General features: G+C 30.5%; 1 protein-coding gene across 1 annotated transcript in view; it reads right to left on the reverse strand.

The window, feature by feature from the left end:
• The window catches only part of LOC126770285 (patched domain-containing protein 3), a 45119-nt gene extending 28795 nt beyond the window's left edge, over nucleotides 1-16324 (reverse strand). The window contains exon 1 of the mRNA XM_050489613.1: nucleotides 15900-16324. The gene's annotated coding sequence lies outside the window, so the exon portion shown is untranslated. The remainder of the gene's footprint in view (nucleotides 1-15899) is intronic.
• Between the last annotated feature and the right edge of the window lie 853 nt (nucleotides 16325-17177).

Raw genomic sequence — 17177 nt, forward strand, 5'->3', positions numbered from 1 at the left:
CAGAAATGGTAGAACCAAGACCATTTTAATAAAAAAATAACGTGATACGAATATGAGTGATAAAGAACAATGACTTGACCTGTCAAAGGATTTGTGTTAAAATATATAATTTATTTTAAGCAATCATAGTAGCGTTTCTGGGTAGGTATTTATCAATTAAAACTATAATATAAATAATTGAGCATTTGCTAAAAATTTATTATATTTGTAAGGATTATTTTTATAATATATAAAATTAAAATAAAAAACAAAATACACATTACAAATTTATAGCCATACAAATTCATTGTACCCAAGACGCTGGCACTATTGCCTCTCTGCACCGCTAGACTCAGCCTTTGGGTTAAATAAGCGCCAGCTCTTGGCTCGCCAGAAGTTGTTTTTTTTTTATCAGACCACTATGGACCTAATGTTTCAAAACCCAGACCCGCTAATTCATATCCGTTGGATAAAAGTGAATATCTGCGTCATAAAATTGATATGGCCGTAGAATAAACACTTGCTTATTATACAGGTATATCAGTTTATTTAATTCACATACATTAATCTCTAATGTAGCTGTAACTTAATAATAAAGCCATTCAATTAAAATTCATTATTATTGATGTCAGCCTAAGATTCCACTTTCCTATGATCTCAATGAAACAATGAGAGCACGACACATAAAAGTAGCCAACGTGCAATCAACAGGTGCACGTCTCATTGCGTGCAAGAGTGAAAGTCGTTCTTGACCTACGACCAAACCGTGATTCTCGTTACTACAGTCAGGCAGTGGTAATCAACCTGCGGCCCGCCGGGATTTGTGATTGGCTCAATTTTAAATTTGAAGGTTTTATTAACACCTAAGTAATTTGAATTAAACAACCACTTGTGGCTACGGACACTGCAAAGTGCTTAAAACGTCAAGAAACGATAGTAAAAATGTTGAAATATACGCGATAAATCCGTTCATAGTTGTTTAATTTAATTCGTAACAATTCCTAAGAGACCATTATTTAAATATTTTTTGTTTGCGGCCCGCGACATCATGACTAACACGTGTTTGTAGCCTCTATAAAGAAAGGTTTAGTATCGCTGGTATATATAGGTTGTTTTATTTGCTCAGTCGATACAATCAATTGTGAAGTTAATTGTGTTCAAAAGTTGACGTTATTACACATAAGATTCGTTTCCAAATACGTATAACTAAACCAGTTATTATTAATGTAATAGTTGTTTTTTTTTGGATGTTTGTTACCCCATTACGCAAACGGCTGAAGGGATTTGCATGAAATTTGAAATAGAGCTTATACCCTAACTTAACACATGGGAACACTGACCCCATAACACATAGATGAAGCTGCTGGTGGATGCTAGTAACATTATAAATGGGAAAGTTTATGCTGGTCTCACGATTGGACGTATTATAATAAAATATGTATCTATCTCTCACATGATGGGGATAAAATCATAAAATTAATTAATAGTAAATATGTATACTAGTAATTGATTTATATCTGAATTAAGGAGCGATGGGTTTTAAATATTTTCATAAGTTAAATTATATTTTTTAGGTTGATTTTAAACGAACAAGTACATGTCGGCCTACTTTCGTCAATCATTCGTCATTATGGTCACATTATTCAATTGTGACATTCTATTAAAGAGATGTAATCGCCTTCAAGTACTCATGGATTTTTTAAATTACTTAATACACGCCTACGTTCATCAACGATTACACGAAAGAACTCGGATATTTAATGTTATTTAACAATTTCCTGTGACTTGTTTAAAAGAAATAAAAGTGATAACGTTTTGCAGGATAATCCTGTTAGCTGGTTCTTTATATTAGCCTATCCTTAAGTCTTTAAATGTTATCAATGGTTATTGCAGTTCTGTCTTTTTAAAATTGCTTTTTTCAATCGTTAAGTTAAGCCATTATACATAACATTATATATATATATATATAAATATATATTATTCAAATTAATTTCTTTGTTAAGACTTTCTATATAATTAACTGTTTCTATTTTTTATGTCTACATACCACCGTTTAATGCTTAAATTTGAGAAAACCGTGTCTGTGGTCGATTAAGCAGTGCCTGTACGTCAAACAAACGTTGGAGAACATGGTTGCTTGATTTGATTTGATTCTTGAAAATTCTTCCAGGTACGGTAAAACGTTAGTACAGCCCATTTCTCATAGCTTCGTTTTTTTGACATCATATTAGATTATGTGTATATATATAAAGTCTCTGAATGTCCTTTAAAGAAAAAAAAATGGCGGCAATAATACTTTGGCTTATATTGGTTTGGTTTATATATTATGATTGGTTTTATTTCATTTCAAAGTTCGAGTGCTCCAAATAAAGAAACTTATATAAGGATTATAATAAGTCAGTGCACTTTGTTTTTCTCCTCCTTTCACCTCATTATCTATTTCTAATATGCTCATTTACTCCCTTCTTATAAATGTCATACCGCTCCCTCCCTCCATCCACTTTTTTATCTTCGTCTTACCTAATCGTTGTCAACATTATCTTCGTAAGTATTGTTAGTTTAAAATTATATAATAATTTGTAAAATATTTATGAAATACATTAAAAATTCTGAGTCACGTACTTTTTAATGTCATATGTTTTGAAAATATCGTGACGATATCTGCATATTAATAAGCTCAAAAAGATATACATACATATCCGCTAACCCGTAGTAGAGAGGCGTGGTTAATTAGGATTCACAATATTCATCTTAACTAGAAAGGAAAGCTAATTCAGCCCTTTTTTGACATTTGTTAAGTATATGGGCCACCTGATGGTAAGTGGTCACCAAACGCCCTTAGACATTGGCATTGTAAGAAATGTCAACCATCGCTTATAGCCAATGCACCACCAACCTTGGGAACTAAGATTTTTTGTCCCTTGTGCCTGTAATTACACTGGCTCACTCACCCTTCAAACCGGAACACAACAATATCAAGTATTGCTGTTTTGCGGTAGAATATCTGATGAATGGGTGGTACCTACCCAGACGAGCTTGCACAAAGCCCTACCACCAGTAAATCATATATAGGTTAAGCACGTAAAGCCGTTGGTCCTGCGTCACTCATGAGAGTGCCAGATGTTTGTGCATACACTTGAGCACTATAATATGTCCAGCACAATAAGTCTCTCTTAAGAATGACCGCCGATACCGAAATCGGTCAGGAGCACATTATCACAGGTAAATAGTTCAAATAATAAGTTATGGAGCGAGTGTTTCTCAAGAATTCGAAACAAGTTTACACTTGGCTTAGCATCTGAGTGTCATGTGGCGTTAAAGATTACAACACAATCGTGTTTCCGTTTGTTATGATGATTCCTACAGTCGCGTCCGTTCCTTTGCAAACATCTAATTTGATGTTACATACAAATCATACAATTGCTACGCAATGCGACAACTCGAGAAGGAAGTATGTTTAACAAAAATTACTGTTCATATACAAAATAATTTTATATAACTAAAACTATGTCGACATAGTCTTGCCTGAGTGCGTCAATTGGAATAATATACAACAGCTCTAAATTAAATAATTTTAATTACTACACCTCGAATAAGAATCCACAATCACTCTAGCGCAGTTTAATAGATTTTTTTTTAATAATTGGCATATGAATCGTTATACTTTTTATAGGTTAAGCACGTTCCCTTTTATAGGGTAAGCACAAGAAAGTTCCCTCGTCTACATTATATTTTTTTCCAGGTTTTGGTCTGATCATATTCAAAATTCCATTCGTATTGACAAAAAATAACTGTCCCTTATATATATTATATATTGCTTAATTTTTTGTTCATTAACGAAATGTAATTCCACTAAAATAATATCAAAAATATTGAGTTACAGTACATAATTTGGTCATTAAATATTTAATTTATTACTAAATCGACACAGTAGTCAAAGCTGTAAATATATATATTTTATTTATTTATACAGATACTATTTTACTGATAGTACTCATAACTTCAGTGAACTTATCGTTGTTTCAGAGCTTATAATGTCGTAAAATTTTTATTTATTTGGGTTATAAACAATATATGAATTAGATTACAATTATAATATGTATATTACTATCATCTATGTCATGTATCAATATAATAAAAAAATAAACCATTTATTTGATATTTTTATGATACTGATATAACTAAAAGTTGTATCATGGAGAATTATTTTTGTTATTCTGTAGTAGTAAAATATTATGTATACTACTATGTATACTTAATATTTTTATTATAAGTAGGCTATGAGTTATTTTATGCCTTTACTGTGCAGGACAATATTGGAATATTACAGGGATATGTTCTTAAAAAATGAACTAAGTTGCTAAAACGATGTTTAGCGTCAAAACAATAAATATTATTATCGTATATAATCTATTGCATATGCAATAAATAAAACGTAACAAAGGAATTACAAAAATTATTAATTTAATATTATTTCTTTAATTAACCTCCTAAGCTTATCGATACGTAACTTCCGGAGCTTATGTATAAATATCAAAAATTATTATTATGATTTTTTAACAGGAAGTTATATAAACGTAATATACTATATAAAATAATATATTAATAAGAATAACGCTATAAAAACTAGAAAAAAGACCTGTCTTGAAGAAGACATTTGAAGATTTGCTTTACTGAAGACTTATTGGACCTTCGTGACATGGCTCATTACAGCCTGGTTAAATAGACTTATCATACCCATACCGTGGTTATCCAAGAATCAATTGTAACTTTCTTTTTCTTTTCAATTAAGAAATACTAGTGGATTTGTAAAGACCTACCAGTTGATATACACACACACACACAAACACATGCGCACACATATATACACACACACACATAGACTACTACGTAAAATGCAAAGCGTTATCATAAATGTGATGCACTCGGTTATATATTCATTATGTGATGAAATAGTCGTATATAATCCAAAGTCGGCATAAAGAGAAACAAGAAATTACCTGCAAATCGTGAAATGTCAGAAGCAGATATGCGATATTAGCTATAATATTTATAAAATTAGAAGTATACACAGATCACAATAGCGTATCAAAGTGAGCCGATTTCCCAGATTTGGCGAGTGACGAAGTAACAGTCATTACATTGATGAAAAAGCGCAGTACAACGAGTACAACTAGTATGTAAATAATAACTCGCTTCGTGTCTGCGCGCGCGTCACGCAAAAAATATTGGAGATATGCATATAGAAAGAAGCGGTTTATGAAGAGTTCCAAAAACATTTTAAGCAAAACATGATGATAACTTCATTACAAAACGACACCTAATTATACAATTCAAGAATATTATTGTGGACTTCCGTCTTTGACATTATATATACGCTAAACTAAACACGCCAAAAAATGGCCAAGCAAACCAAAACATCTAAAAGCAAACGAAAATGCAAAATGGCTGATAATGATAACATAATATGTTGGGGACATGTGTACCAACATAACAAAAACAAATTCGAAAATCGAATGTACGCAGCCCGCGAAAGTCACCTTGACTAAACCGATACTACGCAGACGAAGTCGTTGGTATTAGTTAGTTTATAATATAAATATTTCTAGAAGTTTTACCTCATATAACATCTCTTTTCCGTCTACGTTTATAAAGGGGTAACGACCAGTGTCGCAAGGCGGCCGATTCTGCAACTCCGTGATGTAACTACTTGATCGCTAATCGCTTCTTGCTCGGGAAAGTGTGTTGAAGGTTTAATTTTGTTTTAAATAAATATTAATTTATTAAAAATAAAATATATTGTTTCATAATGACAATAAATAATAATGTAATTTTAAAATTGGTTTCTTGGATATTTATTTTATACCTACTATTAACTACTTATATAATATTTTATTATTATAATTTGCGGTGTACAGAGTTAATAAATTAATAATATTTCTTCCGAGAAATTTACTGAAGTTTCAGAAGACTTAAGTTTGAACCCAGAACCTAAATATGTAATCATTTTTTTTGGTAATTATCAAATAATCTATATATTTTAATGTTATGTTTTATTTATATACATATTTTTATTATTAGACAATAAGTAAAGATTGGATTTCATAAACAAAAACATTTAATATTTTGTTTATGTATGAGTAAAGAAAAATTCCACTACAAACGGCACCACGGTCACTAAGCACTTGAATTCAATTATATGTATCAAAGCAAAAATGTTGCCACAGTGCAAACTGTTCAGCTGCATAGCTTAATTAATGAAACCTCAAGTGAATTTGTGTTGCAATTTTTTATATAATTTTCAAATTATTCTATGTGGAAAATCATAGATCATCGAGTGTCTTTCTATTGTAAATTAAAAAATGTAAAAAATTCTTAGTAATTTCATACATAAAGTATATTATGGTCCCTGTTCTACGTTCTGATGCAAATAGAGACAATTACTTTCGTATTTTGGAGGACTAGTATGTATGAAATTTAGTCCTCCAAGTAGATTAGTGAAAATATAAAAATCAAATATAGTTTTCTTTAATGTATAGGGCTCTAGCGCTTGACTGTTATAACACTTGTCTAGAAGATGCCTATTCACTCTTGACTGGAAGGTACCCACATTATAGGTGGTGGGAAAAACGGAGGTCGAGAGGGTATTCCAGACCTTGAGGAAAGGAGGAAGGAAATCGTTTCGTACGTGTCTCATATACGTCAACTAGGTACTACTAATCGAATCTGTTTAAATTATATGAATCGGTAATAAAAAAATCAAAAACTAGAATTATATATATAAATAAAAATATTTAAACATTAGAATTTTAGATCAACAACAACAACAAGCCAACGACAAGGAGCTAGGTTAATATTTAAAAAAAAAAAATAATAATAATGACATGTTACAAGAATTCGATCTTGCCTGCAAAGTGGTTTCACGGTTATTTTGTCAAGGTTCTTAATTCAAGTATATTAATCGCGGTGAAACTGATATTGCGTCACTCGATTTAACATTGATTTTTATTATTATTGGTGTAATTGGGCTATTCAAATATATTATAGTTTTTATTTTTAATGACTGATTTATATTGTCAGATAAATAAAAAATTATTATGCGACAGATGTCCTTCATTTTTTTTTATTTCTATTAACTTTTCGCCACAGACGTGTGCGCCCGTACATACACATAATACACACATATTTTTTTTTTTTTTTTATAGAATAGGAAGGCGGACGAGCATATGGGCCACCTGATGGTAAGTGGTCACCAACGCTCTTAGACATTGGCATTGTAAGAAATGTCAACCATCGCTTACATATCCAATGCGCCACCAACCTTGGGAACTCAGATTTTATGTCCCTTGTGCCTGTAATTACACTGGCTCACTCACCCTTCAAACCGGAACACAACAATATCAAGTATTGCTGTTTTGCGGTAGAATATCTGATGAGTGGGTGGTACCTACCCAGACGAGCTTGCACAAAGCCCTACCACCAGTAACAAAGCCCTACCACCAGTAACAAAGCCCTACCACCAGTAACAAAGCCCTACCACCAGTATATATACAGTACATTAACCTTATATTGGTTTCCTAATATTACTTACATGTTTGCCTCGATTTATACATGATTAAACAACAATATACTTATGTGCATCGACGATTAATACATGAATTTAATAAATATAATGTATAATTGCGTTATAGACTAATTGCTCAATTGCGGGTTGTTGGATTGTTTTACATATAAGTTGTGATATAAATTCTTGCAATCATTCTAGATAATCCTTCATTGCCGTTCACGACTTGAATTGTAAACAAAATTTTAACATATTTAAACTAATTTGCACTTGCTCGGATTTGAGACCAACGATCTTCAGTTAAGATAGATACGATACCATGGATATTAGACCGAGACATGTTGTGTCCATAAAAAGCGATTTATAATCGACTGTTATTATTTTGATATTATATAACACATATTTATGTAAATGTTACGTCAATGTTATATTTTAAATTTAGAAAACAATTTCATCGTTATTTTTGAGGTTCGTTAATAAATTGAGTTTAGTTTGGAGATAAATTCAAAATTCGAGACCCGCTGTTTAAAAATAATGTCGCCTATAGCCGTACCATGAAAACTCGTCTTTTCTATTCGTGTTTTGGAGAATATACCAGAACAAAAAGACGAACGTGTTTGAGTGCTTTCCTATAATCCTGAAATTACAATGTAGAATCATTATAACTTTAGGAGATTTAGTAACAAAAAAATGGTATGGTAAATTAATTCGTGTAATCGTACCGGAAGCGCGGCGCGTTACGCCATTCACCTTACTTGGCCTTTGTGATACGAAATAAGGCTTTAATCAAATATCGATTACAATATCACAATCAAGCAAACCAACTATTATAATAAAATGCGTTCTCTTATTACCTTTCTCGATATATTTTTGTATATCGAATGTGTTTTTTATAAAAAAAAGGCCAGTGACGCTGCTGGACAAATGCCGCCGCTCCACTTTCGGAGGTTTGCAGCTATTTCTACCTTCCTTACCTTTGCTTCAATGCGGGTTAGAGGATACAGATATTGCAGAATATCCCTTCCCCGCATGATGAAATCCCAGTTATGCTGCTTATATTTGAACGCTAAATCTTCTGAGCTAATTCGTTTTTTTTTTTTAATAATTTATTACAATATTTTTTTATTAAAATCTAAATTGTAGGACAAACAAAACCATCCATAAATATATTTTTCGTATTAATTACTTTAGTTACATTTAAAAAATCATCAAGTTAACCTATGCGTTTCTATATTTATTGCTGTATTCATCATACAACCAGTTCATTTCAAGAGCCGAGATGACCCAGTGGTAAGAACGCGTGAATCTTAAGCGATGATCGTGGGTTCAAACCCGGGCAAGCACCACTGAATTTTAATGTGCTTAATTTGTGATTATAATTCATCTCGTGCTATAAGGTGAAGGAAAACATTGTGAGGAAACCTGCATGTGTCTAATTTCACTGAAATTCTGCCACATGTGTATTCCACCAACCCGCATTGGAGCAGCATGGTGGAATAAGCTACATACCTTCTCCTCAAAAAGGGCGAGGAGGCCTTAGCCCAGCAGTGGGACATTCACAGGCTGTTACTGTACTGTACAGTTCATTTTTATTACTGTAGAGTTACAATTTATAGGTGAATCGTTCTTATAATCTTAATTATTATTGGTATTCTTCCAAGCCATAATAACATAATTTACCCCGTCCGATCACGTTATGTATGTTTTGGTAATTAAAAATCTTTAATTCTGGTGGTCAATTACCAAACAATCAATATATATTTTTTAATTTAATTTTGAAATGTAAAAAAAAATTAAAAACGTTTTTATGTTTAACTTCGACGAAAACACATAAAATACTTTAAATTGAACTCGTATAAAGAATACATACAAATTATAAAGTCAGAACATACTAATAAGTATGGCACTCGGTCATTGGCGCGAAAAGAAAATAATCTTGGCGCTGATATACAAACGTCAAAGCTTTTGGAATGGATGCGTTCAGAATTTGTACGACGCCATCAAATTATTAAACAAAGTAAATACTAGTGGTACAAAGTAATTATAATATATAAAGATCGCTTTCAAATATAAATTTAAAATGATATTTCTATACATTTGTGTATATATCATTTATTTTCTATTGTTTGCAGTATAAATGTTTTCAAATGTATTTTTCTCGAATTGTGGTTCATGAGTGCGTCGCAAATTTGCCAGTGCAGCGACCGTATAATTAAGGCATTTATTGGTATCAGTTATGTTCCGCATTTATTTACATTTTACAAACCCTTTAGTAAAGTTGAGTAAATTTAATTACGAGTTCAAATTATTACTTTTATTTCTATTATACAAACGACTGCAGGTGACTCTTAATATGTTTTGTTTTTATTTTAATATCTAACCTTAATGATTTATAAAAAAAAACACAAAACTGTTTTATTATAAAATAAAAAATATTTAAACTTGCATTTTACATAATATAATATATTGTCATTGTAAAAAAAGAAATTCTAATTAAATAATACATAATAAAACTTGTTTGTACTAATTAAGGTTCACGTTTTTTGTTACGCAAAAACTGAAAGGCGTTATCCTTCAAAGTTCGTATACCTGCGGTAGTTTGTATAATATGCCATAAACCCAGCCAACCAATATCTCAACTACTTCCTAGTTCGTGAGCTTCCGCCAAAAACATGTCGGTGAACATATTTTTTATTCATCTTTCTTCACATTTGGTTAAAATATGTAAAGCATGGTAATTACGAGAAGATGAAAAAGCTATATGTCATGTAGATAAATTAATCGAAAAGAAAATCATATACAGGCTTTGTATAATATGTTGTCTAAATTAATCAATATTTCTAAATTTAAATATTTATGTATAATACTTTTACAGAAACAATAATTATAACGTTTTTCAGGTCTCTTTTGGATGGGCGTGTACCACCTTCATCTTCATCTACACTTTCCATCAGGTGAAATGGAAGACAAACTCCTATTCCACTTCAACTATAAAAAAAAACGTATATAGCAACATATATCTGGATTCTAGAATTTATTTTTTTACGTGATTGACCAAAAAACTGTGTAATGTTTTCAGTTCTCGAGTATGTATTAGTGTATTTATGTATGTGTCACTTTTTCCACCATATCTTTTAAATGAAGTTTCGTTAGAATCCTAACACCATCCAGAGTGACATTGGCTGACATTTAGTTTGTTTGTTGGCAATCGTGTTTTTTTTTTATTTCCTTACTTCTATATTATAAACGTGAAAGTGTTTCTTTTTTGTTTTTTGCGCTTTCGAGTTTTAACTGCTCAATCGATCAGGGGTACAAAAATGGGCGTAGGGTTTCTAGCACCTGCGCCCTTTACACGCGGGTAAAGCCAAGGGCAAACTAGTGTCTAAAAAACAAAAGATTACATAATTATAATGATCACGATCGATTAATGAATGAATGTTAAACAGCAATTTTTAAAGACAGTCAGACAGCATACGGAGAGATATAACGGACATTGTCGATGATAAGCATTTTTTTAAAGTTCTTTTTATACATATTAAAATATATCACTAAATATTTCCTTTAATCTTTATATATTTTTTTCAAAATCGTTCACAGACGGTTTCAAGATTTGATTGTTGTACATTTCGAATTTAGAAAACGTAAAATAATTAAAAAAGTTACTTTTTTAAATGACAAAGAAATGCATATATTGTACCAATTATTTCATTATATTTTTTTGAAAATAGTAACAAACTAAATTTATTTAAAAACATATTTTGTTTACTGTTAACTGTAGTTACTTAGCAATAACTGTTTCATATAAAATCTGCATAAATTTAACTTCTTAAATGTAAACAGAATTTTATAATTAGTTTTAAATTAATTTAAAAATGAAAAAACGTTATTTAATAAATTAAGATGGTTAATTTTACTATATACATATACACAACTAGATAAATATAGATATAGGAAAGGTAATAATTTTTTTTTTTTCACATGCACTATTACAGTACTACTAATATGTACAGTCGCAGCAATAAAAGATCTAACCCTCAATATTTCAATTCATTAATAATAAATCTATTCCAACAACGAAGTTAAAGCCTCATTGCAATAAATCGTGTCAACGGCTCTCGAATTTTTAACCTTGATTTAGTCATTGGTTTTCGAAATAAATCCATCAGATTGACACGCGATTGATGTGTTTTAATTATAACTATGTAACGCCAATAAAATATAATATACGTGACACGCGTTCTGATATAATGTATTGTTTCACACCCTATTTAGAAGAAATATATTTATCGATGTAGTATATAAGGCATAGGAACATTTTTCATGCATTATGTACTGCCTTGCGGACCTAGAAAAGTCACATATATATCGATTGATGTATTATTTTAGTAATATGTAATGTATGCTAAAATTATGACGGTAGGTATTTATTATGTTAAGTGATCAAGTTTTATGAAAGAAAAACGGTAGAAATCGCTTCAACTCGAATTGAAAGTATTTGTCTTAGCCCTTTGTGCAAGCAACTTTGTTCCGGGCTTGTGTGAATACAGATAATACAAAAAAAAATATTTTTGTCGTTTTATTTTAAAAGTACACAGTAACAAAAAAAAAAAAAAAAACTTAATTTGCATTATCTGTTTCTTATAATAACGACCAATTTTTACGTATAATTCTAATTTCGAAACATATTGATTAAAAGAGTTATCATATAATCGTCAATTGCCTGCTGACCTACGCTTTTTAATTTTAAGTTGTTTTTTTTTTCAACAGGTACACGACAAGGGTTCATTTTTTGTGTCAAGGGATTCCGCTAATGTCTTTGTCGTTGAGTTTTACTTGACATATTATAAGGTAAATAATTCAGATTGACGTCAGGAGAGGCTCAATGTTTTGTGAACATTCCAATCATACACATTTATGAAAAGATATCTTGTTAATAATGGTAGACATATAGCTTTTTTGAAAAATCCTAATTAATATTATTATTGTGTTTGTGTTGGTTTATTTGTTAAAGTTTAATCTACTCAACAGATCATCATAAAAGGCATAGTTTACCTATATCTAACCTCCTACTCAACACATGCGGGCGAAGTCACCGGCAGAAACTAGGTATTTATATTTATATATTTTCTATCTCCCTACAAAAGTAATGGGTTTCGAGTTGGACTCGAGAAATTAATATTAAATTTAATATTATTGGATAATCGTGTTTAATTAAAAAATTTATACATTCATGTAATTCGATAATGATGTTGAGAATTAAAATGAAATACTATACTTGATGTATAAAAACATTTATGCGCCTTTTAATTAACAATCTCTGGATTATATTTAATTATTTAATGAGTAGTTAATTTAATATCCAATGGCATATTAATTTCCAATTTTAATTTTATAATGCGGTAAAGGTATTATTTTATTAGTTGGTTGTAGCTTGTGTGCTTGTAGTACATTACGTGGGTGTGTGTTTTTTTATAATTCTCTTCTCTTCTCTTATCGGTAAAAGAAGAAAACTTTAAACACGCAAAACACATGTATTATTTTACTAGGTGATGAAATCGTAGCTTATAAGCAATATAAAAATAGTACTCACGATAAATATTTTTATAGATAAACGTTTTGAATATGTAATAAAAAAAATTTGAAACCTTATTAAAAGAAAATAAGATTTATTATCGTATAAATTATAAGCACACGTCGTAACGCGTACATTGTAAAAGATTTTGGCAAGTGATTCTGTTAACAAAGGAATTGGACACCTGACACGAAATGGGTATCGTCGATTTCTGCAGCTATTGTTCATAACAAAGAGTCAATTTATAAGACCCAGTGAAGACCATCCCCATATCCCAAAGCTACTACCTGACTCAAGTGTTGTTCACAGTTTTACGTCCAGAGTGAGATTTTTTTTTCATCCATGAAAGGTAGGATACAGTCAATATTATAGAAGGGTATGACGCAACTGCGGATGAATATGGATGAAACTCTAGTTCTCGAGATTGTATAGATATTGAATAATTTAATTCAGGATATATATAAATATACATCAACGCCTTAACGTATTAATGTTGTTTGGGGTGTTAATGCTGTCTTTTTCATTCGTATGCCAATCATGGTTATGACAGAAAGAGAAATTAACGTTTATAAGTAGGGATTATAGGGATATTTTGTAACGAATATTTTATGACATAGACATCTAAAATTCAAATGTAGTGGCGTCCATATTACACAAAACAATGTCAAACCGAATAATTTAGAAAAGTTGCATCTATTTCTCCGTGTTAAGACAAGCTGTTCTTTGATAAGTTTTGTATAATTGACATCGTCATAGCATAATTAACAAATTTAAAAAAATAGTAATTAAATAAAAATAATTATTATTATGTTTTAGCATGTTATGGGTGAAACTTAACTTTGTTTAGCAATGAGTCGCGTGCCGGTCGAAATTATCGTTAATGGCTCGAAGCAAAATTACTCCGATTACTCACCTATCCGATTTTGTATCAACGTAGCGCGAATATCAGTGTTTATACAAAATTTAACAGAGCCTAATATTGCTTTCTCATTTTCTTATCATGGATTTAAAAAGGATGGTTATATGTTTGACAGTTTAGAAATGCTGTATACAAAAATCAACCAAGCTGCTATTTAATTTTTAATTTAATGTACATTACTATATCATATAATTGATGATTATTGCTTACAGTTTATCATATTGGCTTACATTTATGGTTATAGCATGAAGTAACAATAGCCTAAAACTTCCTCAATAAATGAACTATCTATGTTTATGTATATAAATACATACATACATGGCAAGAAATTGAATCGGTAGTTCCTAAAATTAAAATCATATACACCTAACTCGCTCTTATAATAAAAAAATATAATAAATAAATCTTATAATAAATAAATACTATTTTTTAAAATTTAATTTTAGTTTTAATCTAAAATTAAATTTAAAAAAATAATATTTATTAATTTTGTTCCAAATATAAACATTAATTAATTATATGTAACTCAACTTAGATATATAAATACGCCTCAACAATTACAATGTGACTCTTTTAATTTTATTATCGAAACAAACTGTTTTAACTATACATTTGTCTACATATGATGTATTCCAATTGTTTTGCAGAGTATATAGATTGTATGTCAAGCTATTTTATGGATGGAAAACGTTACAAACTTTCTCTGTAACTAATAACCACTGAGATATAACGAGGCCTCGCACACTATTAAACGTATTGATATAACAGGATAAGAATATAAGAATACAATTAAATTTGATTGATATGATTTTACTTGGTGTTAGGGCTTTGTGCTAACCTGTTTGGGTAAGTATACCAATACCAATACTTGGTATTGTTGTGTTCCAGTTTGAAGGCACACAGGATATAACGTCTGAGTTCCCAAGTTCTCATTGACGATGTAAGGGATGGTTAATATTTCCACAGGTGTCAATATCTATGCGCTTTGGTTACCACTTACCATCAGGTGGCCCATTTGCTAATCCGCCTACTTTAAATTATAAAATAAAAAACGATAATATATATTTTTATATGTTTTGTTGACTCTACAAAAACGTAATAAAATTATTGTTTGTTGCGGTTTTTTTAGAAATTATTAAATTGAATATCGATTAAATATAGGTAATGCAATGAATTGCTTGCCAACTAATTAATGTTCATTATTATGATTTAGTTATGTATTTTAAATCTTGTTCAACTTGAAATAGAATGTAATTTGACTTTGAAACGGCTAAAAAGATCGTTATTGTTAAAGGTCGTTAAAAAATCGTACCGAATTAATTTTATCAAAATGGTTATGGTTATTTTTATTTGTATTTATTTAGTACACTAATCAAATGATATACATTAATTTAAAAAAAAAAAATTGACTGCAAGGTTATCAATTTCATTAAATTGAATAATTATTCTCTATAATACTATATCTATAATATAAACAGACATTGTAAATATTTGTCATTAAAAACAAATATTGTAAATTAGTTCAACTAGGAAACTAAATATTAGTAAGTTCTAACATAACTTTAAATATACTTGTAAGTATAACTGTCAACGATTTTATTATTAACTCACAGACGAGTCCCCTAAGAATACGACATCACTTTCCACTTTTCTTAGCCGCCTTATATTTGTTTATTATATTTTTATAAACAGTATTATTTAATGATTGCAATTTAATATTACGTAGTTTGCCATTCTCTGTGAAAGTCCACTTACGCCGGACATACAAGCGTGTTGAAATTATACCCGCAAAACGAAACCGCACGTCGCAATAGGTCAATGCATAAGTTACAAAAAATATTATAAAACATATTTATAAAAAATACCTTGACATATGTGTCTCGATCACTTCACAATATAAATCCTCGGAACCTTAACGTACACAAAACGCACTGTCACAAAATAGTTTTCACCTGAGCACTGAAACGGTAGACATATTTTGAACTTGGTATGGAGTTGCGCGTGCGCGGCGCGGCTAGTCAGCTGCGGTTGAGCGCGAAGTGTGCGACTGGAACGCTTGCCCCACTCCGAACGCTGTTGAAACTTTTGATAAGGACCACCTCCACTTGTGGCTTCCCGTCGAGACCCTAATCCTTTACGAGTCTATGGACTTTTTGTCGCGTCACAGTACTGGATTCCGATCTTGAACAATGTTTATTGTCACTGCGTAGATGCATCTCCGGGATAACCTGTTTCTCGTAGATATTTACGTTTAATATTCTACTTAGTTTCTAAAGAAACAGAATTTAATCGGCGCAATGCAAGATGAATGATTATTCACGAGCGGCAACATTGAAATAGATTTTCTATTTTCGCAGTCGACGTAATTACAATGCATGCATGTGCGTTTATAGAAATTTCAATGGATTTGTATGTACATTTACTTGTATATAAGACACGTGCTAGTTCTGGTATCGAATTATATACTTGTGCATACAAGTATATGTTTTAATGACAAAGACCCTCGAAAGAGAGCGTGATCAAGAGTGTTATGGTAACCAAATACGGTATTGTTCATTACACGAACTAGGTGGGTGGTGATTTAGAATAATAGAAGTATCTTATCTTAAATAATTTACCTAAAAATGTGGTTAACAACAACGGCTTTCGCCTTTCCCGTTAAAGGTGTGGATTTTATCACAATGCGACTCTACTTGAGATTAATAGATAAACTTGTGACGGAATTATATCTAAGTTAAGATGTTTTCTGTCAAAAATAAACATAAAAATAAACACGAATTTAACACGCCAAAACTTGGTAGTGCTTAGTCCGATTTAAGCTCGGTCGGTATTCATGTATTCTAACCTAGTTTGTATTGTTTGTATTCTAGTTTGTGACTCATCTCTAAGTGATGACTTACGGTAAATTACATCCCATAATAAAATATCGCCAAGTAATACAAGATATATAACAATTGTTTGATGTATTATACAGTTAAAGTGAATAATATTAATTATAATTTCTGAGAAAATTTAATACAGTTAATATGTCTGAAGATACTAAAATCCCTAATGTATCTGTGAGTCATTTTAAAAACGCATTAATTAAGTTATGAGTTAATTACTTAATATTATATTCATTAAAAAAATAATGAAAACTTATG

This window comes from Nymphalis io, chromosome 8, assembly GCF_905147045.1.
Source record: "Nymphalis io chromosome 8, ilAglIoxx1.1, whole genome shotgun sequence".
NCBI lineage: Eukaryota > Metazoa > Arthropoda > Insecta > Lepidoptera > Nymphalidae > Nymphalis > Nymphalis io.